Raw genomic sequence first — 10,715 nt, forward strand, 5'->3', positions numbered from 1 at the left:
TCCTCTGCCCTCCATTCTTACCAGGAAGCGTTTATTGACCCACTGCACTGTTTTCCGGGACTGATACTTCATTTATGTGTTTCGGGACACTGGATATCTATAATCTAGCCAGAGACGTGGGGACTTGTAATAGCACACTTGCCTGTGACACCCTAGATCCAGCATGTGTCTGGATTCCTACAACAGTGACTGATTAGGCTGAAGACAAGAAAGTCTTGGCTCAGTGGAAGCCTGGGACCTGGAGGGTTAAGCCTCCCCCCACCTCCTGCTTGCCCCCTGCAGTGTTGGCCTCAGCTGCTTAGAATCCCTGGGGTCCTGTAGGGCTTTCCAGCTAGCCAGATGGGCAGCAGAGGAGAAGTGGAAACAGGCCTTAGGGTACCCTGGGCTTGGAGGAGAAGGAAGAATTGAGGGAGGATATAGGATGGGTTTGAGGTGGGAAGGGGGTTAACAGGACCCTTTTCTGCTGGCAGGGTGGGGTAGGGGGACAGGGAACAGGCACTGCTGCCTAGGGGTTTTGGGGTGGGGAGATCAGGGCACAGGCCATGGTGTTCAGCGTTCTGCTGGGAGCCAGCATTTGGCATGAAACCCTAGCTGCAGTTGGCTCTGCTCCTTTTTTCTTTTTTCTTAATAAGGTCGAATCCGAGTGAGTCAGAAGAGCCAAGTTTCCTGTTAGGCTGTGTTTGAATAAACTGCTCTGAACAGAGCTTGGGCCTCTGCACAGAATCCCTGGGCCAGGACCATGGGCCTGCCAGCCATCTCAGCTGGGACCAGAGCCCTGGGGTCTACGGAATGACTTGAGCCAGGACCCTAGCCTAGCTGGCCACTCCCTAGGGAAGCTGTAAGCTCTCTTGCAACCTAGAGGTTTTGCCTCTGACCTGGGGAAGGTGGCAGATAAAACCTTCCTTGGCAGATTTGGGAAGAAGTAAGGGATTATGAAAAGTACCCAGCACCATGCCAGACATATGGCCACTGTTTTCTTCCTTTCGACTCGTGAGAGAAGGGAGGGGTTTATCTCTGGAGGGTAGCCTGCACCTCGTTTTCTCATTGTTTTTTAATCTATCTTCATTTTTCCCTGTTCATCTTTCTTAAGGGCAGGGTCTCTCCTGGCAGGGAACGGGTCACTCAGGCTAAGCTGACTGACCATGGAAACTTAGGGAACCACTCATCTTATTTTGTGCAGGGCAGGGCCCATCCTCTCCCTTTCCCAGAGTCTAGGAAGCCAGTTTGCCTCTACCTCTCCACATGCAGGGGCAGGACCTCTCGTCAGAAGCCTCCAGTGTCTCAGCGTTCCTAGGTTGAAACCTGCACCATGGGGATCTGAAGGAGACCTAGGCAGGTACGGAAGGGGCAGTGCACAGGTCAGGTGAGGTCTTGGACCTGTCAGTCTAGTCTGGGACGGAGCCTTCTTAAGTGGAGAGGCAGCCTCTTGGACAGCCCAGACCCTACTGCAGTTCCCATCCATGATTTTAAGACGTAGGCCTGTGACTGTGAGTGACTGAGGCATACTGCCAGTTCCTGGCACTAGGAATGAGTCTCAAGGGACCCTTGGAGAACCGGTGCAAGGCTAAAAGAGGTTTGTCTGCTGGGAGCTCAGCTACATGCCCATGCTCCCATGGAATACCATTACCCTGTGACTCTGAGATGAAACTCCAGGACTTGGGGTTTAGGAGTGGCTTAGTCATGTCTCCCTTGTAATCACGAGGAGGATCTGAGTTCGGTCCCCAGAAGCCATGTGAACAGTGCTTCCTTGTAGCCCTAGTGATAGAGAGAGCCCATGAGAGGATCCCTGGGACCTCTTGACTTGCCAGCCTAACCTCACTGGCAAGGTCCAGGCTAGGGAGAGACCCTGACTATAAAAAAGGTGAACAACATGTCTGATCACTGAATACTTGCACACATGTGTAAGCACAGTGCACACATGTGCTTCCCCACGAATATGTGCACATGCACATGTGCATACCCACAAAAGAAACTCCAGGTCTTGGAAGATCCATGGGGAGAAACAAGAAAGCAGCAGCAGTGGGTTTAGAAAACAGAGAAGGGCTAGAAGCTGTGTGATGTCCCAAGCTTCGTGGAAGAGGGGACCAAGGAGCGAACCCCACATCAGAATTTTCTGTGGTTGAAGGAATGAGGGTAAACCTCAGGAGCCAACGGATCTCTGCCGTGCGCACAGGATTGGCTGAGTCTTGTCCTCCCTGTCACTGACAGTTCAGGTTAGACAGCTCAGAAAAGACCACTGATGGAGTTTGTACTGCACTCTAAGGTGGTGGCTGGGGACTGTGTTGCCCCATCTGCAGCCTTTGGAAAGTGGTCTGGAGGAAGTGCTGAGTGAGGAGACCAGGCGAGCAGGCTGGCGCAGGAACCGCTGACTCTGTAGGGAGAGGACCACCAAGTGACCACTGCCAGCTGGGCCCTGTGCCCACCCAGCCCCCGCAGCCACATCTGGCGCAATGGTGGGGGTAGTGGGGGGAACTTTGGTTGGTCCCCAGAGCCCAGGCAGTCATGGAGGGGGCCCAGGGAGGGGGCTGAGGCCTTTCGGTTTGGAAATGTCTTTCTTCAGGGCTGGAACTTTGGAGCAGAAGTGGGGGAGGGAGGTGAGGGCAGAGCCTTTTCAAGGAGCTGATAGAGTGGGGAGACCCACCCTTCTCTAGGAACCAAGAGAATTCCATGACTCTGGCCACTTCCCCCTCAGTTTTCCATCCCAGCTCTCCTTGCCCCGCCCCAGGGTTCTTGGAACAGTATAGAGCAGGCATTAAGGCCAGACTCCCTGGAGGCAGGAAGACTTCTTGGTTGTCCTTTGAGGCTTTTCCCCTGGCAGACGGGTAGAATGGTAACATTCCTCACCTCTGACCCCATCCAGAACTGCAGAAAGGAGACTGGTGAGGAGGGGATTCACTTCCAGGAAGCCTGTATTGGTTGAGGAACTTTGTGTGACTGCTGGAGTCTGCTGGGTGGGAGAGCCATAGGGGTGGGTGGAGGCCAGCTAGGGTGGGATAGGGCAAGAGAGCTCCCTGTCCAAAGGAGCTGGCAAAATCAAACACTACGCCAGGCAGAGCTATCCAGGAAACAGAGAAGCTAAAGCTTAGGCCTTCTCCCTCTCCCCTTCCCTTCCCTCCCTCCCTCCCTCCCTCCCTCCCTCCCTCCCTCCCTCTCCCTCTCCCTCTCCCCTTCCCCTCCCTCCCTCCCTCTTATTTTGTCTCTGTGTTTTTAACTTTCCCTGGGATCTCTCTGGGTTTCTCCATCTTTGAGCCTTCATCCCCAGATCCATCCATTTACTTCTCTGTCTCTCTGTCTCGAGATCTCCATCTGTTTCCGCTTCTCTCACCCTTGCTGCCTCCACGTGCCCATGTTTCTTCCAAGTCCCCTTCCCTAGCCTCCTTGTTCAGTGTGTTCCCTGGGTGGCTGCCCAGTGCCAGGCCTTTGTGCTGGCCATAGGACTTACAGAAACAGGGCGGGCCCACCAGGTCCCCAAAGAACCCCTGGCCTACGGGTGACAGAAGTAGCAGTCCCCTGGTCTAGTGAGGGAACAAATTAACAGTCCAGGGTGGAGGTGAGGCTGGCATTGTGCTGGCTCTCTTGTGTGTAGAGACAGCAGTTGACACAGGGTATTTTATTTAACCACTCTCCATCTCATTGATTAAATTACATTTATTTCATGCGTGCATGTGTGTGTGTGTGTGTGTGTGTGTGTGTGTGTGTGTGTGTGTGTGTGTGTGTGACGCACGCACATGGTATGTTTTAGGTCAAAGGACAACTTGCTGGAATCAGTTCTCTCTTTCTATCATGTGGACCTCAGGAATTGAACTCAGGTCATCAGGCTTAGCAGTGGACACCTTTACCCACTGAGTTGTCCCGCTGGCTGGCCCCATTTTACTTTTTGAGGCAGAGTCTCTCACTGAACACTGGGGTTACAGATGTGTCCACTGCACCCAGCTCTCTGTGTGGGTGTGGGGATCTGAACATAGCTCTGCATACTGCGAGTACCCCAGCCTCTTCTCCTTTATTTCATTTAAATTAAACTTTTATTTCTGATCACAAAAGAAACCCAAATCCCAAGTAAGAAGTAAGGAAGACATAACAAAACACCCCACACTTCCTCCTGTACGTGAGAGGAAACTACCGTCCTAGGCTCTCTCCCACTCATTCATTCAGCCATTAAGGCCATGGGTTAGTTTATAACCTGTGTGCAAGAGCCAAGAAACATGTCTCCTGTCAGCATCACTAGGGCTCAGAGCTGCCCAGATAAAGTGGAGGTTGAACCTTTGTTCTCACAGATGCCCCCTGTTGGGGACCATGGGAGGTGCTCAGGCATAGCTCTCTCATCAGGACCACGTCCTGAGCCTGCAGGCCGATTGCCAACTGTCTCTGAGGCGGCTGTGGGTGGAGAAAGGAATTGAGGGAAGACAGGTGCCACCTTCATTTCTTTTTTTTTCCTTGCTGGTGTAAGAAATAATGAGTTTTATTATTCATTCCATGCATATATCCTTGAACTTTGTTCCCATTTACCCTTCTCCCATTACCTGGTCCCTTACCCCGTCCGCCATTTCCTGGCTCTCTCTACTCGAATGGGCTCCCTTCTGCTTCCTTGCCCCACCCTGCAATAATAGGCAACCTCTGTCTTTTCTTCCTTTGCCTGTCACTGCCTCTCTTGTTCTCCTCCCTCTTCCCTTTAGGGCCCTTCATTTCTGTTCATGTCTCCCTTTATGCTCAGGCTGTATGTAGATCACAGGTTTCCTCACTGAACTGGCAGATTTGCTTAACTTGGCTCATCAGCAAACCCAAGATCTTCCCCTCTCTGCTCCCCAGTGCTAATACAGGCATAGGCTGACATGTTCATGTTGGCTTTTTTAAAAAGGATTATTTATTTTATGTGTGTGAGCACAATGTCACCGTCCTCAAACATACCAGAAGAGGGCATCAGATCTCATTCCAGATGGTTGTGAACCATCATGTGGTTGCTGGGAATTGAACCCAGGACCTCTGGGAAGAGCAGTCAACACTTTTAACCACTGAGCCATCTCTCCAGTCCCCATAGTGTTGGCTTTTTAATGTGAGTTCTGGAGGATCAAACTTGGGTCCACACACTTGCAGGGTAAATATGTTATTGCTTCTTAGATATTAGGTCCTCACACTTTCGGAGCAAGCTCTTTACCAGCTGAGTTATTTCCCTCGCCCAGTTAGTATCTTCTAGGGAGAAGGTCCAAGTTGTTCTCGGCACCTGGGTACATCTCAAACTAGTTTTCTTAGATGAGTTTTGGTTTTTAAAAATAATATCCATTTATTTATACTTTTATTTTTATTTTTAGATGTATGGGTGTCTTGCCTGCAAGTGTGTAAGTGCACCATATGCATGGTGTCAGCTATCATGTGGGGCCTGGGAATCAAACCCAGGTCCTCTGGAAGACCAGCCAGTGCTCTTAACCATCTCTCCAGCCCCTAGATGAGCTGGGTTTGTTTTATTTTGTTTTGTTTTGTTTTTTATGCTCGTTTGCTTTTGAAATGGGAGTGCTATAACACAGACTCCTTCTGCCTTAGGCTCTGAGGTACTGAAATTACAGATGAACACCAGAATACCTGGCTTAGATTTTTTTTCTCTATACACATGAGCACATACAAGGATCTCTGGGTATCGAAGTTGGGTTGATTTGTAGATTAATTCGGTGCTAATTGGCTTCTTCAAAACAGTACCTCCACCCAGGAGCACAGTGTATCTCCCACTGCTGAGGTTTTCTTTTTTTGTGGTCAGTTGGTGAGGTATTTGTAGATGAATGTTTGAGCTTGGGCTTCCCCTCATGATGTACTCCAAAACCCTGTGTTCTGGAAGCCACTGCCTTTGGTCATCTCCTCATGTGAGGGCTGGCTTTCAGCAAATATGGCAGAAGTGTTGAGGTTTGAGTCTGAGACTAGGTTCTGAAGGCTGTCAGGCCCTCCTTTGGCCCACTCATCTGACTGACCTGATGAAGCCAGCTGCCATACTGTGTGAGCCCTCTTAGGGAAAGCCCATATGCGTAGGACCTGGGGTGTCCTCCAGTCAATGACTAGCCGCTGGGGAATAGATGCATGGCAGTGCACGTGGCATCCAGTCATCAAACTGGGATTTTAGATGGATGACAGCCGGGCCTTGACTGACACCTGGGATATAGTTTGTGAAAGATACTGAGTCAGATGCCCAGCTGGGGTTCCCGACTCAGCTGTGAGATCATTGGCATTGGGGTTTTAAACTGCTTGGTTTTGTGGTAACATACTATACAGCAACGGATAACTAACAGCCCTCATTATTCAACACGCTGTCTGACAAGTTGTAGACCGTGGAAAAGCTAGTACCACTCTACAGCTACACCATACTGGCCACTTTCTCCAGCTCTGCTGCTTCCATTACCTTGCCCTTGTTTTCTTTGTTCTTATAGAGAGGCAAACCTGAGGATACAGAAGGAAAACAAAATCAGTTTCTCCAAGTGTAGGGGTCCGAGCACCAGGTGAGCCAGCGATTCCGCCATGAGGCCAGCTGTCCTCTGGGTCCAGTCGAGTCGGATGGTCTCTACCTGGAGGCAGTGTTAGATCCCACAGGTGGAGATCTCCACTGCAGGATGCCTACTGCTTCAAACACCAGCCGAAAGACTTGAGGTCTGCAACTACTCACAAACCAGGCTCTAGAACAGGTTTCCCATGATACACTCTCACACCACCTTCTGGGAACCTCTACATGTTCAGCTAGCTGGAAGCCCTCCCAAACCAGCATTCTGGGGGGATTCGTGGAAGTTCAACTATGTGGGCATGAGCATCCGTGATCAGCTCAACTTTTAGCTCCTCTCCAGGAGGTCCAGAGGCAGAGCTGAAAGTCACAGCTCACCATGCTAGGTCTTTCCAGTGATCATTTCTCATCTGTAAGATGCCTAAGGACCCAACCATTAGCAACTCATTGTCACACCAAAAACATCACTTGGGAGATCCTGAGGGTCTTGGGGCTTCTGAGTCAGGAAACAGGGAGAATGCCCAAGTAGATCATTCACAAGACCACCCCAGCCATATTTGCAGATAGTTGCTTTCCAGTCTTTTAATTTATGTCCTAGTTGCATTAGGTAGGGTCTTCAGAACAGTATTACATAACAAGGTAGCTGAAAGTGTCTCATATTTAATTAAACCCTTCCTGCTTCTCATTCTGTTGCTATTAGCCATAGTTTGAAATTCCTTTGTGTGCATATGTGTGTGCACAATGTGTGTATGCATGCACAGTATGTATGGGGAGGCAGAGTTCTGTATCCAGTATCCTCCCCAGTCACTTTCAACTTTATTTTTGTTAAGGTTTATGTATTTTTATTTTAGGCGTATGAGTGTTTTTACTTGCTCGTATGTCTGAGCACCATGTGCTTGCAGTGCCTGTGGAGGCCAGCAGAGGGCATCAGATCCACTGCAACTGGAGTTGCACGCAATTGTAACCACCAGGAAGGTGCTGGGAATTGAACTTGGTTCTCTTCAAGAGCAGTCAGTGGTCTTAACTTATATCTCCAGTAATATCTGTCTGTCTGTCTGTCTGTCTGTCTATGGAGACAGGGTCTCATTATGTAGGCTCTCTGTCCCAAAACTCATTATATAGATCAAGTTTATCCTCAAACTCACAGAGATCCACCTGTCTTGCAAATTTGGCTAGGTTGGTGTATTCATTAGGGTTTCCATTACTACAAAGAGATACCGCAATCAAGGCAACTCTTAGAAAAGCGCATTTAATTGGCTTACAAGTTCTGAGGTTCAGTCCATTATCATCAAGGCGGGAGCATGGCAGCATCCAGGCAGGCATGGTGCAGGAGGAGCTGAGAGTTCTACGTCTTCATCCAAAGGAAGCCAGGAGCAGACTGACTCTCAGGCAGCTAGGAGGAGGGTCTCAAAGCCCACCCCCCCCCCCCCGCAGTGACGCACTTCTGCCAACAAGGCCACACCCACTCCATCAAGGACACACCCCCTAACAGTGCCACTGCCCAGGGCCAACCATACTCAAACCAACACAGGTGGCCAGCAAGCCCCGGGGATCCTTTTCTCTCTGTGTCCCCAGTGTTGGGATTGCTGGCTCCTTTGTGGGAGCTCTGATGGATCAAGCTCACATCCTCACACCTGCACAGTTAAGCCCATGACAGACTGAGACGTCTCTTCAGCCAGAGACTTATTGTTATAGTTCGCGTTTTGTAAGGTAAGTATATTTTGACTTACCGAGAAGAAATAGTGAAGTTTATATAACGCGCAGTCAGCGTGTGAGATCATCTCTTCTCTTCTGACTCACGACAGAGATAAGTCAGTTTGCCCCAGTCCCCCGTGGAATTATTGTGTTCACAGCAATGCTTGCTAAGGGTGTTTGCTACACGTATTATTGGATGTAGGGTGGACTTAATCTGATTGGGTGCTTATTAGAACTTGGCATCCCAGTGAATGAGACTGGTGTATGAGATTGCTGTGTGACTCATTCACTCATCCTCTGAGTTTCATCATTTATTAGGTTTTAGCATCAGGCTTACTCAGATACGATGGAAAGAACCAGGAAACCTTTGAGGCAGGGTTCAGTCAAGAAATAGCCACCAAAAATGGTTTAACCAACGAGACCTTAACAAAGGGGCAGGCTCTATTAGTGTGTTGCAGGCTAAGGGAGCAAAGAAGAGATGGCAAGTCAGTAGGAGACCAACAATAATGGAGCACGTTTCAGTGCCTAGGCTTCAGGGACCAGTGAGGGAGCCGATGTGACTGGAGACCAGGAAGAACTGCAACTGGAACTGGGTTCAAGGAAGGGCTAATGCCATAAAGGGAAAAGAACAGGACAGTCAAGGCAGGCAGAATCTTCTCTCCTCCCCTGTTAACTCATCCAGGGCCCCAGGGGGCAGATGCCACTGTTCATAGGTGCCAGCCTCCAGGGGCCCAGGGCTGATGGCAAAGGATGTGGCTCTGGTGTGATTCTGGCCTCCTGACAAACTTTTGTGTTTAACAGGTTTGTGACACTTATTTCCCGATCTTTTCTATAGTAATTTCCCCATCATGGTGGTTTTTGTTATTGGGATTCTTGCTTGTTTAGTAAGAATGGATCTGTGTTCTCTCCCCATTAATGACAGAACTACCCATGGCATATACTGCACATGCCAGATCGTAGGGAAGTCCAGCTCTGTTGTCTTTACCAGCACACCTGGTGAATTGTTAACGTTTCACATCTCGGCAGTAAATTCTCAAAATTCTGTAGAAGACTGGCTACCAGAGCGAACCGCCCTGAGCTCTGATCCTAAACTGTAGAACCGATTTTACAGTCATGGTCGTCTGGAGGCTAGCCTGGTCTACTTACTGAATTTCAGGTGAACCAGGGCTACATTGTAAGAGACCCTGCCCATCCACTACGCCCCCAAAAGAAATTTTGTAGGTGTTTCCCTCATGTTACCTGTTACAGGGACCTGACAGAATTGTTTCTTTGACATTAAAATTAATTCCTCTGGTACATTCTTCTGCCCGTTCCTCCTCGGGGTTCATTATAAAGTCCTGACTGGCCCAAACTCACTATGTAGACCAGGCTAGCCTCCAACTTGCAGCAATCCTCCTGCCTCTGCTTCTTGAGTGCAGGGAGTACAAGCACGGCCCACTGCATGGAGCTAGTGTTCATGTCTTTTGATCAGTTTGGTTAGGAAGACAAAGAACTTTTCAACGCACAGGCCTAGCTTTTCCCATTAGCTCGGAATGCTCCCCCCACACCCCCCCTCTGTTCTTCCTGGTTCTCGATTTGTTTATCAGATTTTTCTCTTTGCTTTTTATCCCTTTGGGCTTCTCTTTTGTTTTCTCAGTGAATTTCTCATATCGGAGCTCCACATTCCCAGATTCAATTTTCTGCTCTTTGCATCATGACAGAAATTTTAATCCTGCCACCGCCGCCACTTCGGCTTTCTTACAGACCTCCTGCCTGCCCCTCCCGTGCCTTAGGTTTCTACATGCCTCTCAGCCAGCAGCCTTCTCATCTCGTATTCAACACCCAGTTCTTAGGGCTCCTGATTTCACAGAGCGAATTAAGTACAAAGCAGATGCCATCTGAAAGTTTTTATATTTTCATGATAAATCCTTTGAAATTGTTGCTCCCCAGTCAGTTGGCAGGGGCCTTCTACTCCACCCACGTAGACATTGTGACCATGCATGGAGAAACTCCTCCACTCTGTCCACCTCTGGCCCTCAAGGACAGGGTCTGTGGACTAGGCAGCAACTGGGTGGCTGAAACCACTGAGCACTGAGAGCTTCAGGCCAGCAGCTCCAGGCATTGGTCAGGGCCCTTTCCACTCAGGCTGCAGGCTTTAACTACTAGCAACTGTTGTAATGTTGGCTGTAGTGTCCAGGTAGGCCCTGCTAGTGTTACAGCTCCTGGTGAGCCTTGGATGTTGCAACTCTTGGCTCCCATAGCCTCCAGTAGACTTTTAGGCCTACAGTGCTAGTATCATTGGCCCTTAAGTCTTAGGCAGCTACTAAGACTGCCTTCCAGTGACTGGAGTACATACTGTCGTATCTCTAACCCTTCACAGCGGCCCCACTCCGTCTTCTCTTAAACCCTGGCTCTTTGCCTCTCATGCTTTCTCTCATAATTAAAGAAGCATATTTACTGTATATGGGGGTGGCACACACAGAATCAGAGGACAAATTGTGCGTGTCAGTGCTCTCCTTCCAAGGATTGAACTCAGGTGGGTAGACTTGGCAGCAAGGACCTTTACCCA

The sequence above is a fragment of the Rattus norvegicus genome, chromosome 8 (genome assembly GCF_036323735.1).
Source record: "Rattus norvegicus strain BN/NHsdMcwi chromosome 8, GRCr8, whole genome shotgun sequence".
Classification (NCBI taxonomy): domain Eukaryota; kingdom Metazoa; phylum Chordata; class Mammalia; order Rodentia; family Muridae; genus Rattus; species Rattus norvegicus.